This window comes from Triturus cristatus, chromosome 9 (assembly GCF_964204655.1).
Source record: "Triturus cristatus chromosome 9, aTriCri1.1, whole genome shotgun sequence".
Classification (NCBI taxonomy): Eukaryota; Metazoa; Chordata; class Amphibia; order Caudata; family Salamandridae; genus Triturus; species Triturus cristatus.
Window position 1 is genome coordinate 83,618,719 of NC_140592.1, and position 24,106 is coordinate 83,642,824.

Sequence of the window (24,106 nt, forward strand, 5' to 3'; positions counted from 1 at the left end):
CAAAACCAAAGGCAAATCTCCTTTTATCTGCTCTGAAAGAGGAACCTCACTTCTTAACCACACAGCAGTGGAAAAGGTACCTCCAAAACAGGAAAACAAGAAGTGTACACCAGGTACATCTTAGTATTGAAAAAAGGTCAATCAAACCAGTATCATCCAATAGTAAGCCTCAAATGTGTCAATACGTTCTCAGAAAGCAATTCATGATGCTGACCCATCATCATACTTAACAACTGACTGTTCCATAGATCTGCAAGACGCATACTTTCACAACCAAGTTGCAGATCAACAATACCTGTGATTTCTTGTAGGATACAGTCACTACAAATACTTCATTCTACCATTTGGACTAAAATCTGCTCAAAGGATATTCTCAAAGTGCATGGCAGTTTGAGGATGATCTGAGAAAGAAAAGAAAATGTGTTTCCCCATACCTGGACGACTGGCTCATAAATGCATCTCCACAGCGAAAAGCAGCTCAAGACGACACCGCTGCCAGACTGCTAGAGAGACGAGGCTTCAATATCAACATGGACAGTCAATCCCAACACCAGTCCCATTTCTCACATACTTGACAGCAAAGAGATACAAAAAGAAAAAGAAAAAAACAGGTTTCTTTCAGAGGAGAGAGATGCATCAATCTTAAGAAAAGCGTGGAATTAAGGAAATACAGCTATCACACTGCTAAACAGATTTCTTCCCTATTGGGATCTACAGCATCCTCCATATACATAGTCCAAAACACAAGACTGTTTATGAGACCTATCCAGGCTGCAGAATCACTAGCATGGAGGGGCGGCCACTAACAACATCCCTGGAAGTCAGAACCAAGAAGCAGATTCTCAGTAGACATGAGTAATGTCATGAAAAATGTCCTTCGTCGTATAAAATGCCTTCAGAGAAAGGGGATTTCCAACTTTAGATGTATTCACCACAGCAAAAAACAAAAGAAAATGCAGAGACTTTGCGTCCAGGGCACCAGAACGGAATTCAACTGATCAATTGGTGAACACCATTGGTCTACAGTACACCTTTCCTCTGATCGTACCACTGGTCATTGTGAAACAACGTAAATCCAAGGCAAAAAATGACCTTAATAGCACTAAATGGGCAAGACACTTACATTACATGGACCGTATATGTACATTAATATATATTATTTTTAAAAAGTCATCCATCCTATACTGTAAAGAAAAATTAAAAACACACGCCTCAGAGAAGCAACTGCCAATACAACACACTTTAGGAAGGAGAACATCCCAGGTTATAAAAAGGAACAGGCTTCTCTCCTAGGCTGCATTTTCACATTCATGCTTTCTGTTGAAAGGGTTTTTTGCTGCTTTAGGATGCTGCAATGCAGTTCTAGGACGTTAATCTGGTAAAGGATTTTAAACAAACATCCACTGGAAAATGAGGCCTCAGGCTTCAATTTCACAGATACGGATGTAAACTCCTTGATAAAGAGACTTTATATGATGCCGTTTCAGTGCAAAAAGGTCCGCACGTGCAGCTGGAAATTATTCAAGCATTTAGGACAATCAAAAAAGATCCTACGGTGCAGACAGTCTTATTCCAAAATTTTAGAGATTGGGTTACTGGTTGACTGGGATGTGAGCCCTAGCCAAGCAGCAACCACGATCCTAGTCAGTGTAAGGCACAAGCAACCCCAAATTAACCTGCGCTATCCCCCTGGTAGCTTGGCACAGCACAGTCAGGCCAACTTAGAGGCAACGTGTAAAGCATTTGGGCAATACTTCAAACAATAAAACCGTGAAAACGCCACACAAAAAAATCCCACACCAGGTTAGAAAAAGTGAGCAGAATTTAACAAATAACACAAGACCAAATTCAGTAGAACCGGAGTTATGAATAAAGAATAAACTGTAAAATAGCACCTAAAAGCAGAAAGTGCCAACCGCGGCTACCAAGTTATGTGGGTCAAAGTCAAAAGTTCAAGCCGACCTAGATGTAGCTCGGGTTGGATACAATTCAAAAATAGTCCAGCTGAAATTATACCTTGACGTTGTGGCAAGAGTCCAGTTCGCATTGGAGAGGGTCGCAAGGAACAAGAACACTACAGGGTGGCAGACGGCATGGTGAGATGAGCAGGCCAGGAGTCGCAAATATGTAGGCTGGTGCTTCACGTTGGCAGTCCCTTGGGGGCTGTTGGTGCTGTTGTGCAAAGAGATGGCTTGGTGGCTGCTCCCATTAGTTTCAGTCTGCACCAATATATACATTTCTTTAAGGGACCCAAAGAGCATAATTCAGTAACTTTTCAAATAAACAAGACACACAGCCTGTATTCAGTTCAAAGTACATGGACCAATCTATGTACAGGTAAATGATTGGTTGCTCCAATGAGCAAAGGTGTGACAAAAGTGCGCATACAGAGTGACTTTGTAGGAGAGTAGGGTCTGCTATCCTATGGTCACCCCAAATTTTTGCTTTTTGCTTCACTGGTTTTTGACATATTGAGGCTGTGGGCCTGCTAATCAGACCCCCAGCCTGCTGTTCTCTCTACTAAATTGACACTGTGCACCATAGGTGCATAACCAATTGGAATTGGATCACCCTGTGAGCTCCTGTACCAGTGTACACTAGGTACCCAGGGCATTGGTGTATCTAAGGCCTACCTGGGGCTGAAGCATGTATTGTGCCACCCCTGGCCTGGCCTAACAAATTTGACACAACTGGTTGATCACTCAGCTGGGGTAAGTTGGTGTAACCACCTCTTACTTAGGTGTAGTATACCTAACCTTAAATGGGACACCTGGTAACCTACAAGTCACTCCTATGGCAGGCCTTGACAATCCTGAAGGCAGAGTGCTTGGTTCCATGTGAGATGGTGCTCTGGCATGAGCTGAGCCTGTCTGCAGTTGTCGGAACAACTTCCTTCTACCGTTTCCAGATATCGTCATACCATATACTCTTAAGTGCATTATGAACCTCGCGGTTAAATGCTATCTTTGGTTTGGCTTTATCAAAACATGTCGAGTAAGGTGTCATACGAATTGGAATACTAACCCCTCGCCAATTCTGGCGACGGGGTTAGCATTCCACCCTTCTAGAGGGACACGACATGTACAGTACCTGAAACCCGGGTAAAATCAGACCTAGCCTCAGCTCCACAAAATGGATGCTGCCACCACAGACACAAGTCTGCCCTCCTGCTGCTGGGAGTCCTTCCAGCTTGGGAGACGTGGACAAAGGGTTTCCTGCCCGGGGAGGTGCGAGCACCACCCCAGACAGGATTTTGTGTATTGGTCAGGTAGGGCTTCAAAGAAACCAGACATGCCTGAGGCTCACAAGGAGCCTCGGTGCATATGCCAGTTCAAACCGGTCCTGGGGCACACCAGCCCCGGACCTGGGGCGAGCTGGGCAAAGGATTGGGGTTGTAGCCACCACCCTTCCTGGTCCCACCCTTAGGGAGGGACCTAGCAGGTAGTCCGGCCCCTAGAATCCACTTAAAGGTAGGAGCTGTGTCCTAAGACTTCAGACATCCTGGAATCAACTCATCCACAAGAAGAAGACGGGAACTTCGACGCTCTGCTGCACAGAGGACTGAAGGAAATCTCCCCTATGGTCAGGGAGTGACCATCTTGCTAACGCAAGCACCAACCAGCTATTGAACTGCTTTGCCGTCGCCTCCTGCCGGAGCCCGAGCCCACAGCCCGACAAGACCTGGACCTCCAGACCTCTCACCGCCCGATCCACAGTCCCTGCAAAGAAGGAACCCGTGGAGGCATCGAGACACGTGGAGCCAGCCATCTTGAAAGACCGACGACAAGCTGCAAGCGCAACGACAGAGGCTCCCTCCAAGTTGTGCTTTGGGTCCTGAGAAGCCCAACCACCGAGCAGCATCTGCACCAAAGGTGAGCCCTCCAGCATCTCCACGATCTGCGTGGGGCCCCTCTGCACTTTGCATCTCGACGCGCCTGCCCGGTTGGCTAGTGGCCATTTTGGCGACCTATTTTGAAATAAACGACGCTGGTCTGGTTGCTCCAGACTGGCCCTAGCTGCTCTCCAAAAGAGCAGCCCCTCTGACCTTGCTGGTCAGAACAATCAGCTTGCCTCTCTTTCCACGACTCCTGCCTTTGCCAAGGCTTGTTTGCTTCTTTCGAGTCGCCGACACCGCCGACAGCGAGAGCCTGCGTGGGACAGCTCGTGACTCGACTCTTGGACGTCGTCGACCTTCAGGGACCACGTGGCTGCGGAGACAAGCTACACCTAACCACCTGTTTGCACCCGACATCGCCTGGTACCTACCTGGTGCCACGCCGGTCACTGGCTAGTGACTGAACACTGTCCCCTCTGCTTTCAGGTCTTCTACAACTCCGACCCACTCTTGGATCCACCGCATCTCTTCTGGACCGACCGCCTGCAGCATCTTTGTCATCAGGCTCCATTGAATCGATAGAAGAAACTCGACGCACTTCGAGACCTATGCACCCGCTTCCTGTGGGTGAGGTAAAGCTGGCACTCCGGTGCCCAAGTGTAGAGAAACATCTCTAGTGTCTGTGTTTTGAATCTTAAGATCGTAGTCCATCCAGAAGACCCTTTCTGCAGTAACTTTTAAACTTTTACGCACCCATTGAAAACCTATGGGAGCCCGCGTGTAACTTTCCTCACTGCACACGCGACCCGTGGACCTCCTGGTCACTAACTGAAGTTAGCTCCTTGTAGGCCCAGCGATTCTAGAGGCCCTAGGCCTTTTCCCTTTCTTGTTTGAGGTACTTATACCACTATTTTAGTATATGGTTTGAGTGGCCACCATATAAAGTGCAACTTCTGTATATTATAACGTTGTCTTGTTTAACGATTTGTGCTCCTGTGCTCATAAAGAGTCTAGGGGATACTTTGAGAAATAAATACATATATATTTTGAATATATATCTGTGTGGTGTCCTTTCATTGGTATAAAGGGGGGTTACATTTGGTAAAACAGCCTGCTTAACACGCTTTAACGAGTTTAGCCTCAAAGACTGCTTAGCCTACGCTACCACTAGGGCAGCTAGTCCGAAAAGGTTGACTTACAACCACACCATAAGGCTTGCTTGGCATGGTACAAGGCGGTCACTTTAATTAGTGAACATCATATACCAGGCCAACTTCTCACAAACTTGTAAAAGGAGTAGGGTGAAAATACAGTAAAGGAAAAAATTATTATTTTTTTTTTAAAAACACGAACACCATGTGCAATCTGCCTCTTAGCCGTCTGCCTAAACAAAGAGGATCCAATTTGCCTGGGGCAACTGGGAGATTCTTAGAAGTCGGGGAATAAACCGAATACATGCTGTGAGCAGTAACGTGTATCTAGGTTATATATGTTAAGTATTTTTCTGAAAAGTTAATGAATTATGCTCTTTGGGTCCCTTATACCAAATACAGCCCCCCGAAAAATAAATTGATTGGTACAGACAGGGCTTTTTTGTATCAATTGCTATCCGGGCCCCGGGGTTCACTGGCTTACCCCATTTGTTTGCAAATAACAATGTAAAAGCTTAATTTTCTAAATTTTAATTTAAAATCAGACTTCACCATAAGTTAGGATTTTAAATTAGAATTCCGAAGACACCGAACATGAGCCAATTGCCTTTTCTCATTTGGAAATTACACTTATAAAAGGTAATAAGGTAATTCCAATGATATCCTATGGGAGAGGTACTTTGCAGTAGTGCAAAACTAATGTAAGAGGACATGTCCTACTAGTTAAATACATTGCACACTGCCTTCTGGGCAGTCCAGGGCCTACCCTAGGAATAACATATGAATTAAAAAACCGGTGCCTCATGGGAACAGTCCAGCCCAAACTGCCTAGCCATCATCCCTCATTTCTTTTTAAGGCATTTTTATAACGTGGTGTAGCCTGAAACTGTGCCTGGTTTCATCTGAGCCTGCGGTTTTTACATTTTTCCCTTTTTCACAGTCTAGGACACGGATTATACTTCCAGGTTTATTTCCGCTACACTTTTGCTCTTCTCAAAGTTCTTTTCCATGCTGTTGCTTCCTTGTGCGAGCGATACCTTTATGGTCCTTTAGCATCACAAAACCCTAACATTGTGGAGGGTACAATAATCCTTTCACTGCATCACAAATAGAAATTGCTCCTCATCTTGTTCATACTTCTACGTATATTGAAGAACTAAGGCAGGTTTCTTCATGCTCCCATAGCGGTTTCATTCAAAACTGTCGGTGTCAGAATTCCACAGTAATTTTTCCAGGAAGTTGGCCTTTGTGCAGTCTACACTTTTTCATTTGGCCCCCTTGCCCGCCCAACCATTTCTTTACGGAAGACATAATGGACAATTTGTAACTATTTCGAACCCAAACTCACAGAAATCACTTGGATTCACCATAGACACAAACCTCGCCCCCAGGGAATATATTGCCAAGAAAACAAACAAGCATTTGCAATGCAATAGGTCTCGCATTTATAAGAGTTTGAGCTATTGGCATTGTAAAATTACGCCTTTTATTTATGTTTTGGTTTTAAAACAAATAAAAGGCATTGTCATTTACAATGTCAGTAGCATAAACTCGCATAAAAGCAGTGTGCGGCGTGCAGCAGTGTGCGGCGCGCAGCAGTGTGCGGCGCGCAGCAGTGTGTGGCGTGCAACAGTGTTTCGTGTAACAGTGTGAGGCATGCAGCACTGTGGCGTGCAGCAGCATGCAGCAGTGTGCGGCATGCAGCAGTGTGTAATGCGGCAGTGTGCGGCGTGCAGCAGGGCCGGGCGGCGTGCAGCAGGGCCGGGCGGCGTGCAGCAGGGCCGGGCGGCGTGCTGCAGGGCCGGGCGGCGTGCTGCAGGGCCGGGCGGCGTGCTGCAGGGCCGGGCGGCGTGCTGCAGTGTGTAATGCAGCAGTGTGTGCGGCGTGCGGCAGTGCCGTGAGGCAGTGCAGCAGTGCCACGCGGCAGTGCGGCAGTGTGTAATGTGGCAGTGTGTAATGCGGCAGTGTGCGGCGTGCAGCAGTGTGCGGCGTGCAGCAGTGTGAGGCGTGCAGCAGTGTGAGGCGTGCAGCAGTGTGCAGCGTGCAGCAGTGTGCAGCAGTGTGCGGCGTGCAGCAGTGTGCGGCGTGCAGCAGTGTGCGGCGTTGTTTGTAAACAAGAAAAGCGGACATCAAAGGAAGGGTGGGAGGGAACAAGCATATGGGGTGTGAGTTATAACGAAAGTTCTGGCGAAAGCAGTCTGCTACTTCCAAGTCCGATGCCAGATGCCAGCTTCGCGCTTGAATGCCTCACATGCACTGGCCATAAACCGCATTCCTAAGGTCTTGTGCCCCTTACTAAATCTCTGAATGCGTGAGGCGGTGCACGCGCAGGAAGTAGCTGGTGGCAAATGGAATGCGCGTGGTTGTGCGCGTAACCGCCACCCGATCCGCCTGGGAAGCCTTTGGGAGCATTTTCGGAAGCCCCTACATAAGTCTCGCTGAGCGATCGCTTACGCGATTGCCAGGCGAGACATAAAAAGGCCTGGTACCATCTCTCTTCTAAAAGAAGTCAAACAGTTTTTCCCAGAAAAGAACTTGAGAACTGCTGTTCAAGCCCTTGTCATCGCACATCTGTGCAGTGGTAATTCCCTACTCCAGGGCCTTTCAGACTCTACACTGGCACCACTCAGTTACATCCAACACGCTGCAGCACATCTCATCCAGGGTCTGAAGAAACATGATCACATCACCCCCACCCTGATGGAACTCCAATGGCTCCCCTTGCCAGCCCGCACCATCTTCAAAACCAGCTGTATCATTTTCAAGGTAATTCCAACTAGCACCCCTATTTATCTTGCATACAAGCTCACCACCTTTGGTGGTTCATGACACCTGCAGCCAGGACACCATCAGACTGCAGACTAAAGTGTTAAAAAGAAGAAAGAAAAAAAAAAAAAACAAGGTAACAGGCCTCTATCATTTGTGCACCCAGCATCTGGAACAACATACTGTATCCATCAGGACCACCCTAATGCTGCTCCAATTTAGGAAAGTCCTCTCCACAACAGCCACACCTGAAGCCTGGGGGTCAGAGCCTGATCACTGGCTTTCCACCAGATGGCACTTTAGCACTCAAGGACCAAGACCTGTTCACCCCCCAAAAAGGCTAATTCTGGGCAGTTCCCAGAGAAATCTACTCGTCCACTTGCTATGGCAAGTCAGATTTTATTAGGGCGGGCTATTTTTAGGGATTATTGACCAGTTCTTGCAAGCTGATAAAAAAAAACAGATGTTCTGTTCTCCCAGAAAGTGAATGAGCAATAAAGAGGACTTTAAATCCCGTTTTTATCTTGTCACATTAGTCTGCGTTCAGAGACAGAGGTTAAATGTCAACTTGGGTCTTTCGGTTTGCAATCAGGTAAAGAAAAATAAACAACCTCCAGTATAAAAGCTGCACAGTTAGAAGATTTTTGTTAAGTGAACTGTACGACAATGGTGCTGTTCAAACAGTGTGAAATGTAAGGCAGTAGCATGTCAGTTTGTTTTTCTAACACACATTTAAGTAGCTTGTAAATGAACTGTACAAACATTTCAAAATCTATTTTCGTGGTCAAGAACAGTGTGATGAAAAAAAGTTTTACTAGGATGAAAACAAAATCAGAACACTTTACTTGGCAGTGTGCAAATGAAACATTTTGCTGAAACCCAATTTCCACACATTGTTTATACCATATATAGTTTTAGCAGTAAAACTGCATGTTAGTAGGAAAGTGTGTGACCATTTCAATGGATAATGTGCTGTTTGTACATGACAGTGCGCTACCTAACAGTGCTTTAGTAATAGTTATTAAAAGTGAGTTTTTAAACGTGAACTGATAAACATTCCTGCCTCGCCCTGATGACAATGCTACTAGTCAACTAACAGGCAGGTCAGGGGTTTTGTGTACCCTATGTGTGGGTTTGAATCGTATTATACATGGAACAAATTTACCCATGCCTGCCGACATCAAATTAAGTCCAAGTACAGCCTCTAAAAATACACCATTTAAGAGCATTTTAAACTTCTGAGCACAATTTATCTAACAAAGAACCCAAGGTCAACTGGGAACAAGCATGCAAGCTAACCACTACAGTCTCCAATAATGCCCGCTTTAGGCTAATACATTACAACTTCCTGCAGAAATCTTTGACGCCCATACATCTCCAAAGAATGGATCAGTTACGCCCAGATACATGTCCACGGCGTGACACCAGAGGAGCGGATTTTTTGCACCTGGCATGGTCATGCGATGCAATATATTCCTTCTGGCAGCTAGTGGTAGACGAACTGGTGCGCGTCATGCGGCTACAAATTGAACTGTCTCCCCGGTGCTGCCTGTTGGGACTATTGGTCAGTTAGGGATGGTGTTGGCTCACCATAGAGTTGCTATTACATCGCTATCTCAGCACACCCGACGTCAGAGCTATAACAAATACGTGACGGAGTGGGGCCTGGCCAAGGAGAGACAGATACGCTTAAGTAGAAAGGATGACAACTCGAAAGTGTGATAAGCACAAGGCGAGCTCAAACAAACTCCTTCTTCCCGCCTCTTGCGAGACAACAATTACAGACAGCTCCCGAGACTGACGAGGTTGTTCAGAACAGCACTGGGGAGGTATAGGAAGGCCTTCAGAAATCTACTCGCCCACCCACTATGGCGAGTAAGATTTTATCAGGTCGAGCTATTTTTAGGGCCTACTGGCCCCGTCTGGGGAGCTGTTAAAGAACAGGTGTTCTGTTCATTCACAAAGTGAATGAGCAATAAAGATTACTTTAAATCTTGTTATTATATAGTCACACTTGCTGTTCGTTTAAAGACCAATCAAATGTCAAACTATATCTTCTGACAGTCACTGCTTATTTTATCCTACTGTAAAAGTTAGAGGCTTCTGTAAAGTGAAATGTCTGTCAGTCGTGCACACAGCATTTAAATAGTTTGTAAATTAACAATACAAACTTTTCAAAATATATTTTATTAGTTAAAAAGCACTTTTTTGTAATTCAGAAGAGAGATGGATTTTAAAATGATCAAAACAAAAATCAGAATGATTTACTTGGTGATGAGAAATAATTATTTGCTGAAACCAGATTTCCACAGTGTTTGCATCCGTAAAACTACATGGTAGTGGGAAAGTTTGTGGCCATTTCATTGGAAAATGTCTGTCTGTAAATGACTGCACTACTGCATCATGCTTTAGTGATAAATGTATTAAAGTTATTAAATATGAACTGCAAAACATTCCTATCCCCCACCCGGACGACAATTCTATTATTGAACTAAGAGACATATGTACCAAATATGGGGGCTTGATTTTTATTATACATGGAGCGAAACTTTAGCCTATTAAATTATAAAAAAACATTTTTTGGTACAGCCCATATACTGAACTCACATATTTGAAGGTAGTCTCATATGTGAAGAACAAGCATTTGCAATGTAATTGGTCTCGTCTTTGGGACCTTATATGTATTTAGCTCTGCAGCACATTAGCCTGGGTGCTGAAACATCTACTGTTCTTTAACATGGAGGGAAAGTAAGCACCAAACTGCATTACACGCCAGATATAGGAACACGTGGAGAGACATATTGCCTTTCAGCAGGAAATTGTATAGTCCAAAGCTCTGTTTTGAATATAAAAATCAGGGCCTTCGTGGTCATATCACTGAAAATACAAAATTATTATCGTCTATGGGTGCTTGAGCAAGACAATTTCTTTGGACTGGAATCTAGAGAATGCTAAAGTGATTCTGGTATTTTACTGACCTCTGCTGGTCGTTTTCTATCAAGAAAGTTAAATAGAGACAGTGGTCAGAAACAAATTCCCTCAGCAGAAAGCAATTCTGGTATTTTACTGACCTCTACTGGTGGTTTTCTATCACGACAGTTAAATAGAGGCAGTTGAACAGAAAAAAAAAATCCCTACGCGGAAGCAGACAAGTCCTAGGGCTGATCTCCAGAGCCCACAAAGTACATACACATATAAGTATATACAAGAGGTCTCGAATGCTCGACCTAAAAGGTGACTGTGAAAAAATATTTGCCCAAGATCACACAATTAGAGAGCAGTTTTTTGGGTCAAGTGCATTACAGTTTGCATTACAGTTCGGTCCAGTAGATTATTTTCAAGTCACTAAACCTGCAGGTCTAGTAAAACATTTCTTATTTTTCGAGGCCTGCGGTACAGGCCGGGGTCTCCCAATGATTAAAACAGTGTACTGTCTCGATGGGGGCAAAGGAAAAACAAGAATGTCGGGGGGGGGGGTGTCAGTTCTCACTCATGTTGCCATGGAACAATGGAATGTCATGTTCACCTTGCTACTGTATCTTCATACATTTGTATGATATGATCATGTGTTCTTGGACTACCAGTTGTATGGTTGGTAACATGAAAATAAAGTGATTTAAAAAAAATGTGAACCTAAAATCTCAAGGAGACCTTACCTTATAAAATGGTCAGCCATGGAGTCTGTAACACATCACCATTTGTTATAACTCTATAGCGTTTTTGTGCTGTTGTGAAGGCAGCCCCCAGTCCGGTCACGAAGATTTCCACTTAAGACTATGTGTGGACATTCCAGTGATCTTATTTTCACTAGAAGAAAACATGTAGAAACAATTTAGCATTTCACCGACTTTTATACAAGAGTAACAGTACTTGAAAGAAGGTAAACAAATACTTGCCTGTAACCCTACTTCTTCAGTGAGGTATTGGTCTAGCTTGCTCAGGTAACAAGTATGAGGCTCATGATATCAGAGCATCAACCATGTTAGGTGTGAGCGCCACAGTTTGCACTGTTGATTGAGAGGATTACTATAATTTTGCTTGTGAATACATGGATGGTATCAATGCTTAAGAAATTATACTAAAGGATAAAATAAAAGTTGCTTTCTACTGATTTGGAATCATGTTCAGATTTGCCCGATTTTAAAATGGACTAGTAAGCAGTAATCTGGTCCACTGATGGTAAATAATGTCAGGTGGATCCCACGAAATCTGCTAATGCATTACCTAACACAAATTCACAATAAGGAGGACCCTACTGATATGGCATACATGCTTCCCACCCCTTCAGTTGCAGGAACTCCAACTACTAAACACCAGTGGAGCTATCAATATCTGGGCCCTTCCCTCATCTCTTGACATACCAACCTATAACCTTCTAAAAAGGTATGGTGGCCCTGGTAGCAGAACCAACTTGTTGTGACTGATGGAGCCATACCACTTCTCTGGTGCTTCCTCTCTAAAAATCAGAATATCAATTAGATTTTCAGATCTGTGCCTGCATCGGGGGGGGGGGGGGGGGGGGGGGGGGGTCCGAGGAGAGGAAGAGACATGAGTGCAAGTGGAGGAAGTGGGTGGGGCAGGGAAGGAAATACTGGGGCAAGGTACTGATTGAGTGGTAATGCACTGGATGGCTGGTGTACGCATGTCACTGTGTGGGGGTAGTACTTGCATACGCTTTGGTGTATGGATTGTAACAAAACGATAAAAACTGTTGAAATAAAAATCAAGAAATACTGATTTGCTAAAAAGCTGCATGCTCTGAAAAAAATATTGTAGTACTTTCTTGGCTCGCCAATCAAGAAGGAACCTCCTAGTAGTGATGCAAGTACACCAGCCTGGACATGCAAGACCCCACAGTGCGAAGCTTAACAGCATCTATCCACACTTGTACATTCCACTTCCTCTCATTTTTACACCTCCACGTTTCAAGTAGATTCTCAATTATGTGTTATGACTAATGAACGACTTTACACTAATCATGCAATCTTGGGCAGTACCACGAGCCTAGAGAGATTTTGTCTGATACAGAAGTGCTTTCACTCAGGCTACAGAGACCTTAGAGTTCTGACAAGAGTCCTCTTACAGTTCCAGAAAGAGGGTACTGATTATCATTCGAAAATCTGCTTCAATTACAATTCACATAAAATCCCCGTAATTTTTGTATTGAAATGCTAGCTTTTCTTTATCAGTAAATAAAAGTTTAATATCAAATATGGCCATGTATCACTGTGATGCCAGCATTTATTCCAAAAGTGGGCATCATCATGCCATAGATGCCCACAACATGACCAGAATTACCACCAGCTTGCTAAGTGTGATCGGTGGACACAATCATTCCACGAATGCAAACAATTACCATCAAGTGCTGCTTTCCACCCACCAAATACTCACCCAAACAAGTGTGCCATGTTACTCCCTCTTCCCCCCAATCTCAGTTCAGCTATTGCATCTCCCAACCTGTTTTTCCCCCTCTTTTTTTATACCTTTTATTTCATTCGCCTCAAGCGACTATCTTGCTCCCTTTACGCTGAAATCTACTACACCCACTCCTCCATTGCTCACCACCGTTCCCACAAACTATTTCCACAATAGTTTGGAGGGAGTGACAGCTGCCATGGTGCTCAATTTTCGAAAAGCACTTTCGCATACATATAAATTCATTTTTCTGGTCGAGCCTGGGCAGGGCATGCGCTGCTCTGCGAGGCAGGCTGTATTAGAGTATGGACTTGAAGCTCCACCCATATTTTTTCATTGACTTGTGTCATTGTCCTTTGTTAATGCTGGCTTCTGATTCGTTAATAGGCTTGTTAGTCCCTCCTTAGTACTGCCTAGTCTTTATTTGTAACCTCCCCATGAGGACTGGTTCTTTTACTTCTGTTGTTACATGGTATGTATTATTTAGTTTGCAAGTACTATATGCTTTAATGAGTTTCTCCCACGGAGGCACGACATGCTTTCTAGCAACATTCAGCATATCCTGTGTGCTTTCACTTTACAAGCAGCCCGGGTGCTCATTTCAGAACATATTACCCAGACTCCCATTACCATATTCTTACAAAGCTGCAGCAGACTCGTTGGCCCAACACTGCAAACGTCCTCTTATTACTGCAAGTTTAACACGTCACTTGTTGAAATCTACTCTCAAACTTTGCAGTGCACACCGATTACAGGATTCAACTCAGAGCAACATGCGACTATGCAATAGAAGCATTTTCTCTGACACACACTGATGGTTGAGCAGACTATTTTTTTCTAGCCTGCTCTCACAACGGACTACACGGTCATTTCATAAAATTCCATGGACAAGGTAAAAAAACTGGCCACCTAGCAAAAAGATTTTGCAATATAGATTCAGTGCATTAGTTTGTCATTCATTCTATCAAAATGTTAACAAAAGTGTTTTTATTGGTGCAGCTGGTTAAGAACCTAGCACTAGTTCAAGGCAGTTTTTGACCAGTCTATTAAAAGGAAGAAGGAATTACAGTTTTGCCAGTATTCAGAATACCATTTTTGTGGGTTAAATGGTTCTATCTGGGATTCTGCACTGTAAGGAGATTTATACTTTGTTTTAAACATCTTGAGCAAGCGTTCTGTAGAAATATACTATGTCATCGAGCACTTAAAAGAAAAGTCATGGATATCTATGTCCTGTGTTCTCTGGACAGTCAGTATGTATCTGCGTGAAATAATAAAGGGACTAGGTAACACCAGGGCTGCTGCTTAACATGTCATCAGAGGACTTGTAGGTGTTGATATGGACTGTGCCTGTGGAAAAGGTAGACCAAACAAGGAGGAACATCGAAAGAAGACTGTACATGCAAGTACACACACACACACACACGAACCACAAATTAATCTTAAGCACATTAGCCTTAGAAACTAAAGTGAATTTCCGAATAGCCATCTGGACAGGAAGTGACATTACTGGTTTTCCTGCCAAAACCATCTTTAAAAGAAAAAGCCAAGCAAGAAGACATCTTTTCACATCACCGATCAGCAAAGGCAATTACATCATAGCACCCTGGACTCCTCCCCCTACCAAGACCTAATGACAGCTGCGCATGTCTGCATCCGGACCACACCAAGAGCCAGGATCCCTGGTCCCATCACTGCCCAGCAATACTCTGCAGCATGACTAAAGCCGCTAGACCCCGGATGCCCAGACCACACCTGCTGCTGTACTGCACCGACATACCACATTAGGAGCTTTCACCTGTACCCACTGCTGGTTCTCCAGCACCCACACACCCTTCCAAATATTAACAACGCCCTCAACTCAACACCCCATCCCAACACACAAGCACCAACAATGCCTACACTCCCACACTATACCACAGCAAACCCGCACGTTAACTCCCACTCGCATTCATGCTTCCAACACAAGATCAGTCAGCAAAAACACAGCCGAAATATGGTACCTGCTGAGCAGCAACGCACCAGACTTCCTCTTCATCAAAGAATCCCTGATCAACCCTTCACCGGCTCCCGAAACCGCTTCAGCAATACCAGCAGGCTACAAGATTGCTCAACAGGACCACCTTCACAAGCCAGGAGAACAACTTGCTATTATCTACAATGAATTCATCAAATGCACAACATTCACAGAGAAAGCCACACCATTCATGGAACACCTACACTTCAAGATGCAAATCTCTGAAAAACTCCCCCTGAATGGAACCCTTGCCTATTGATCACCAGGACCTCGAGGTACCTTTACCAACCTCATCATTGACTTTGTCGCTCCGCACACAATTGACTCCACAGCCTACATTCTGGTGGTGACCTCAACTTTCACCTGGAAGACCGAAACGATCCCTGCACCACAGCATTCCTCGAAAGCTTGAGCAACATTGGACTCTCAGAACGAACACACACCGGACCCCATCACCATCATAAGCAACATCAAAAACACCACCACCGCACAGCTCACATGAACCGACCACTCCATCATCATTTGTCCAAATCAACACACCTCAAGTCAACACCCCTACAAGGTTCAGCACTCCAAGCCACAGCTGGAGCAAAATCACAGAGGCAGACTGGTTTATTGCCCTCAGCACTGATCAGCCTAGACCCACAGATAAAAATCGACAAGGACTTCAACAACTGGATCAAGAACTGCACGGGCTCCCTCACACCCACCTAACCAAACAAGCATAGCAGATTCAACAAGCAGGCCAGCTGGTACACAGAAGACATATGAGACACCAAACGACACTGCAAACAGCTAAAAAGGAAATGCAGAGCCAGTCACAACACTATCGACCAAACTGCCTGCAAGGCTGCACTGAGAAGCTAGCACCAACAAATTAGAGACATCAAGAAAAAAGCACAAGTGGACCTCAAAGGAAATTTCAACAGCTGCAAGGAGATCTTCTCGATCATCAAGGATTTCACTTCACCCTCAGCCATGGTCAACAAAATTGCTGCCTCCCAATGACTCTGCGACAACCTATCCAACTTCTTCTACAGCAAAATCACACACATCTCTATCAATTTTGCACACCAAGTCAACCCCAGAGAACTCCGCGCTAACCTACCAACCAAGATGGCTACCTGACCGAATGGACAACCCTCACCAGAAACAACACAGTGACAATCATGCGTACCATCCACTCAGGGACCCTAACGGACCCAAGCTCTCACCACATCTACAACCTGGGAACATGACCAATCAGCACCACCCTGACCCACATCATTAACACATCCATCACATTCGCTACTTTGCTGGAAGAATGAAAACTTGCAGAAATCAATGCCCTCCTCAAGAAGCATGCAGCTGAACCAAATCAACTAAGCAACTTTCAACCCATCTCCCTGCTCCCCTATCCAGCCGAAAGGATGGAGAAGGACATTAACAAGCACAAGCAACTCACAACCCACCTCAAACTTCACTATCTTCTAGACAACACACAATCAGGATTCAGAAAGAACAACAGCACCAAAAGAGTCCCAATCACGGCCACCAGCAACATTCAATACATCCTGGACCAAGGAAAAACAGCAGCCCTCATCCTCTCCAGAGTCTTCGACACTGTTTACCACAACACACTCATCAGAAGACTCCACGAGACTGGCATACAAGGATACCCTCTCTAAACGCATCTGTTCCTTCCTCATGGAAAAAACAAAAAGGGGCAGGCTGCCACCCTCAACCCCACTATTTTCAACATATACATGACACTGCTCTTCAACACCATCCAAACAAAAGACATCACAGTCATCTCCTACACTGATAACACTCAAATCATCTGCTCCATAACGGATAAGGCAACCACCACAACCAACTTCACCAACTGCATGACCATGGTGGAAAACTGGATGCGAACCAACTGCCTGAAGCTCAACTTCGACGTGTGCACCTCCTGCTTCTTCATGCTACATAAGATCTTTAAATGGTTGCCTCCAAACACCAGACAGAACTCCATACAAGCACTCATCACCAGCACGCTGGACAACAGCAACACTCTACACCGGAATCTCCAAACAACTCCTACACAGACTCCAGACTATCCAGAATGCAGCAGCAAGACTTGCACTGTACCTCCCACACCACACCCTACCTCAGGAAGCTTCACTAGCTCCGAAGGCAAGCCCGTCTGCACCAGTCCACGCCTGGAACCCTGGTTCTCCTACGCCCTGCAGCTACACTGCCGCTGAACCCCTAGCCCTGGACACCACAACAACCGATGCTGCTGCACCTCACCACAATAGGTCCACTCTCTTGCATCCACTGTTCCTTCAGATCACCCACCAACACGCCAGCCACCACCCCGAGGACCAGCCAACACAACACAACTACTTCACATTAATTGGCTGACTCCTCCTCAGCACACGCTTGCTTTGCGAACATGGCACCGAGATCTGGGACCTCATCACCGATCTTACAGCCAGCATCTTCCTCACTGAAACCTGGCTTACCATGCGACTGCTCCAGACATCGCCACAGCAACACCAGACGGATACAAGATGACACATTGAGATTGCACACCCAAACATGGAGGATGGAATCACCATTATCCACAAAGAAAACATCCACTGCACCACCGACACAGAAGACCATTCAGACCATGGAACTCCTCAACTTCAAACTCCAAACAAACGGAAAAACTACCACAAGGAGGTGCCCACGCCTACAGACCACCTGGATCATGCCCCAGCTTCAGCACAGTCATCCTCGAATTCAAAGTCCCACTCCCCATTGACTCCAAAAAAATATATCTTCCTCGAAGATCTGAATTTCCACCTTCATGACCTCACCAACACCATCCGCCTCCTCTACAGCATGAACAACATTGGACTCCCCCCAACTCGTAATCGACCCCACCCACATTGCAAGACACACGCTGGACCCCATCTTGATCCAACAATAGGGTCAAGTACAGCTACGTCACCGAACTCACCTGGACCAACCACTCAATCATACCCATCAACATTTCCAGCCCCTCACCTCCACCGCTCAACCACCCAACCACCCAGGGCCTGCAGCTGGCGCAAAGTATCAGAGCCAATGGCCTGATGCCCTCAACACATCATGCCTCAGCACTGCATCAAACCTGGACTAAGCTGTCAAAAAAAGTCTACTCCTGGATCACCAACATAATCCCCATCAAGACAAGCAGACACAGGAGGAGGAGAACCACCGAGCATGCAAGATGGCACACCTCGAACGGAGGACAGCAAAATGCTACTGCAAGAATCTGGAAAGAATATGGCTCACAAACAAGGACACCTCAGACAGAGCTATCTTCAAGACCTTCCTCAAACTATACCACTGGCTACTGAGAGACAAAGAGGAACGTTTTAACCAGCCGCATTGAGTCCAGCTTCAACCACAGCAAAGAGCTCTTCATCATCATCATGGTTTGTCAACCCTGCAGCCACAGAAGACAGCATCACCCCCTCCCAGGAACTATAAGACAGGCTCACTGACTTTTTCCACAACAAGACCACCAACATCTGTAAGAACTTTGAACCCCAACCCAACTCAGACTTCTTTCACGCACTCACTGAAACTAAAGCAGACAACCGACTGACCGGATAGGACCAGCTCAACTCCAGGACACCGCCGCCATCATGAACTCCTAACTCAAGAGCCCTCGCAGACACCTGCCTGCACATTTTTAACCTGGGATGCTGCAGGATCAGCAACGAGCTCACCACACGCTTCAATTCCCCAATCGCACAGCCACCTTTCCCGAAGACTGGAAACCTGCAGAAGTCAAACCACTCCTCAAGAAACAATCTGTGACCTCAGCGAACTCTAGAACTACCGCCCCATTTCCCTTCTCCCCTTACCAGCCAAAGTTCTTGAAAAGCCATCAACCAACAAATCACAAAATGTCTAAAGCAAAACCTTCTCCTAGACACCACCTATCCGAATTCCAAGGCAACCACAGCACTAAGACTGCCTTGATCGCAGCCACCGATGACATCAGAGCCCTCCTAGACCCGGGAGAAACAGCAGCTCTATTCCTCCTTGACCGCTCAGCAGCCTGCAACACCGTATCCCATCACACCCTGATCAGAAAACTGCATCACATCAGTATCCAAGGAAACGCCCTCAAAGGGATCGCATCTTTCCTCACCGGTAAAATGCAGAAGGTCCACCTACCCCCATCCACCTCCGGACCCCAAGGACATAATCAGCGTTGTCCCTCTAGATCCTCCCTTAGCTCCACCCTCTTCAATAACCACATGACCCCTTTGGCCAACATCGTCAGATCCCACAGACAAAACATCATATTCTAAGCAGATGACACTCAATTCATCCTTGCGCTCTCAGAAGATCCTGCCAACACATGAACCAACTTCCACATGTGCATGAAGAGCATCGCCAACTAGATGAAGGACAACTGCCTGAAGCTCAACACTGACAAAATGGGAGTGCTGGTCTTCAGCAACACCACCCCTTGTAACTCCTCCTGGTGGCCCTCAGAACTAGGACCATCACCCAAACCGACCAACCATGCCAGAAACCTTGGTGTATTCATGGACCGCAAACTAGCAATGAACTCTCAGATCAACTCCGTCTCCTCTGCCTGCTTTCTCACACATTACGAAGTCTTCAAATGGCCCACTTAAACACGAGACATAACCTCACTCAGCCCCTGATCACCAGCGGATTATACTATGGCCATGCACTATGTTGGGATCACCACACACCTTCTGCAGAGACTCTAGACCATACAGAACTTCACTGCCAGAATCATCCTCTACCCCCCCCCGTCCCCAGACGGACCCACATTCCACCCCCCCCCCCCTCAGAAAATTCCACTGGCTCGCTATACAGAAGAGATGCTGATTCAAGCTAATGATCCATGCCTACTAGGCACTGCACAACCAAGGACCAGCCCACATCAATTACTGCCTAAACTTCTACTGTCCGACCACACAACTACACTCTGCCTTCTCCTCACCCACCCACACCCCTTGCATCCACCAAAGCAACAGAAAAGGACGCTCATTCTCCTATCTCGCAAATAAAAACTGACAATACCTCCCTCTGCAGCTACAGGCCTCCACCTCCCTACTGGAATTCCGGAGAGCACTTAAGACCTGGCTGTTCGATTGAGTCACCTGAACCATCATGACCCTCAAGTGCCTAGATACCTTCTTGGGTTATTAGTTGCATTATATAAATCCACCAATTCAAGGACTGGCATCCCATTCACAAGCGCAGCCAATTCAAACTTCTCATGCACACATACAAAACCATACATGACACAGAACCAGAGTACCTGAACAGCAGCATACACTTTCACAAACCCACCAGACCCATATGCTCTGCCTCACTCGCACACATGCTCTACAAAAGCAAGACTGGAGGTCGCTTATTCCCCTACATCGCACCGAGACATGGAATAAATGTACTGACGCAACACATCTCAGCCTCCTCCTTACTTATTGAGTTTAACAAGAAGCTGAAGACCTGGCTCATAAGCACCTTGGGATCCCACACCCTCACACCTTGCCAAAATGTCTGGATACCGTCTTGGCTAAAGTTCATTATACAAAGCAACATAACCAGATTGACTTGAATGTCATGCAAGATTCTCTTTCTAGAGAACCAAGTTTCGTTCGAAGCCAATTAAGACAAGTTATCGATTCAATTTTCTTAGAGGTCTTCTTGTTAGCCAAGATGGGCTGTTTTTATGTTAGTATAGCCAATGGTAAGTATCAACTATCACAATGAAGTAAATATCAAACTGTTAGGCTGCAAAACCACAACTCACTAAGCGCTGTCTCACAAAGATCTTACTACGCATTTGGCACATCTCAAGCACTAAGTATTACATGTTAGGAAATTCTTCAAAAGAGCAGTTGTCACATTATTGGCAATTTTGAAATGTTCTATACAATTTATATAGCACTTCATAGTATACAAGGTGGATATTGCAATAATTCAAATTGGATTCTTTGGTGCCCTTTCGGAGTGCGTACTAGGTGAAACGTGGATTGCAAAATGCCCTATGTTGAAAGTGTTGGCATCATACATACACACACAAAAAGCTGGAAAACAAAGAAGGCCAACGGATTTGTACAAGTTTATAGCAGCATTTACTGTAGTCACATAATTTGAAGATTTCACAAAAATAGCACCAAGCTAAAATGGATGAAAATTTTATTGCAAGAGAACGTGCCGCATAACTGAAGTTTTTTACTAAATTATGTTTGACAATCTTGCCTAATTATGTAGTCAGTTATGATGCATAATTCTAATCACAAGAGAACTCCACTGGATGTGTGGAGGAGGGAACGAGAGGCATGGGGTTCTAGGAGCAGCAGCCTCCAATACTAAATATTCATCACAAAAGAGCTGCTCCTAGTGTGATAACCCAAACGAGTTACAGGAACGTCGTAAGTGTGGGCATCTCACAAAAAGATACGGACTGGTCTCACACACCACCTGGTGTCATGCTTCATCATTGACCAGTCCTCGTCCTCCAAAACATTCGTTTGATGGAGGGTGGGCATACACTTGACGACAAGGATGCACTTCTAAGTGGATGAGTGGGGGCCCGTGACTATGTGAGTGAGGTTAAAAATCATTATAGTAATCAGTAGCAATTCTTTAATGTGAAATGAATACTATATGATATTAAAATACAGGTGTGATGGTAATTGGGACGGTTATTGTTCCCAACCGTCTAGTGAATGGTCTAATGGATGGTCGACATGTTTCTGCCTGGATGGCCCCGAAGGGTCCGTGGCATTCATCAGGACCTAGAAAAAGGAATAAAGGGCTCCGTCCTTACCAATGTTGGTAATGTGTTACCACTGCGGGAGTGTGGCACAAGGCACACTTCACCGTCTTAGAACTGCTTCCGATAGTGAAGCCCTAGTAATTTGGACAACTTGTCCCCTCCCGAATGTAGGCTACATTCGGGAGGACCGGGAGCGGACGTATAGGCTTCGGGACGCATTGATCACAAGTTACAAGGACACACAACTGTGGTTTCTCCCCCGCCCCCTCCCCCATGGGACAAGTTGTCCAAAATACTAGGGCTTCACTATTGGAAGCAGTTCTAAGACGGTGAAGTGTGCCTTGTGCCACACTCCCGCAGTGGTAACACATTACCAAAAATGGTAAGGACGGAGCCCTTTATTCCTTTTTCTAGGTCCTGATGAATGCCACGGACCCTTCGGGGCCATCCAGGCAGAAACATGTCGACCATCCATTAGACCATTCACTAGACGGTTGGGAACAATAACCGTCCCACCTGTATTTTAATATCATATAGTATTCATTTCACATTAAAGAATTGCTACTGATTACTATAATGATTTTTAACCTCACTCACATAGTCACGGGCCCCCACTCATCCACTTAGAAGTACATCCTTGTCGTCAAGTGTATGCCCGCCCTCCATCAAACGAAGGTTTTGGAGGGCGAGGACTGGTCAATGATGAAGCATGACACCAGGTGGTGTGTGAGACCAGTCCGTATCTTTTTGTGAGATGCCCACACTTACGACGTTCCTGTAACTCGTTTGGGTTATCACACTAGGAGCAGCTCTTTTGTGATGAATATGATGCATAATTCTGTCATTGCAGTAGCCCTGCAATGATAAAGCTCTGAAGAGTGGTCGGGAGAAGTCATTATCATGAAATATTTCATATATTTTACTGTTACCTTTGAAATATGGGTTTTGATACCACTGAAGTTTGTACAATAATACCCAACATTTATATCTTGTAAGTGAAAACACACTACGTTCAACATGCAATATTAGAGTAAAAAGGTCAAATTCAACAAAAGAACACTAAGCACGTTTCATGTTACAACCACTTTACACAGTGAAATATCTGGATCCATGCTCACTATGGCTCAGATTACGAATTAAAGCGTTATAGCACCTGATAACGAACAACACCACTGGGTATGTTACTTATGTGGTGGGATAAAATAACACATTTAATGACTTCATGCAGAATACATGCGGATTGTGGTGTTTAACGCGCCTAAATAAGTAAATATCCTCATGTTTTCTCTTGCTAAATTTCGGGAGGCATGACCTGTCGAAATTTAACAGAGGTTACGTTGTTTAACGCACCCAATAATTATTAGATTTACCCACGGGTCCTAATATTACGAGGCACTCGTAATCAGGCCCCAGGTCTGTTTAATGTTATTCTACATCACCAGACAGATTAAACCTCAGGTGCTCTTCCTCTGGTTCAATGTCTTTGTTTTAACTTATGCACATGAAAAAAACCATGGCATAGACCACATATGCAGCTCCACCTGGAGATATATATATATATATACACACACACATACACACACACAAATATACACACACACACGCTGTTAAAGAAGAATAACGTGACCCACTAGATCTCTGCCTCTTCTGTCATGGCCCCTTCCAACAATCAACAACGGTAAGGAATAGCAGGATACAAAGCATCCTACTCCAACAGCCCTTCTACCCTGCACCACATTTGGACTACGCGCCCAAGCACAATATACTCTACAATCTTCGTCGCCCAAGAGTTAAGGTCCCATAAGCTTCATCACTTCCATCGGCCACGCCCCCTCTTAAGATTCAGCCTCACCCATCCACATTTTCTCTCAAGTACTCTCTCAACCTGCCAGACTCACTCCACTACAACCACAAACGGGTCTCGCCTGCGAATTTCGCCATCCTGATTATTTTCAAAGTCCCGTCGCATCGATCTACGTTCCAAACAAGCCCACCATCAACCAGCTTTTCCTATGTTGATCATTTTCCCTATCCGGAATGGATAGGGAAAATTATCTCGTCTTATCCTTCCCCGCCCCCCCCACACACACACACCTCCTTTCTCTGCCACCCCTCCCCCACTCAAAAGGATTTACTCTCCTTAGATC

At 45.3% G+C, this 24,106-nt stretch overlaps 1 protein-coding gene across 3 annotated transcripts in view; it reads right to left on the minus strand.

Moving 5' to 3' along the window:
• Positions 1-24,106, minus strand: part of LOC146797446 (uncharacterized) — a 163,794-nt gene that overhangs the window by 139,282 nt on the left and 406 nt on the right. For 2 of the 3 annotated variants that reach the window (XM_085624466.1, XM_085624464.1), the window contains exon 2: positions 11,409-11,559. The gene's annotated coding sequence lies outside the window, so the exon portion shown is untranslated. Of the gene's footprint in view, positions 1-434; positions 571-11,408; positions 11,560-24,106 lie in introns of all 3 variants that reach the window. The other variant, XM_085624465.1, reaches the window with a different exon arrangement.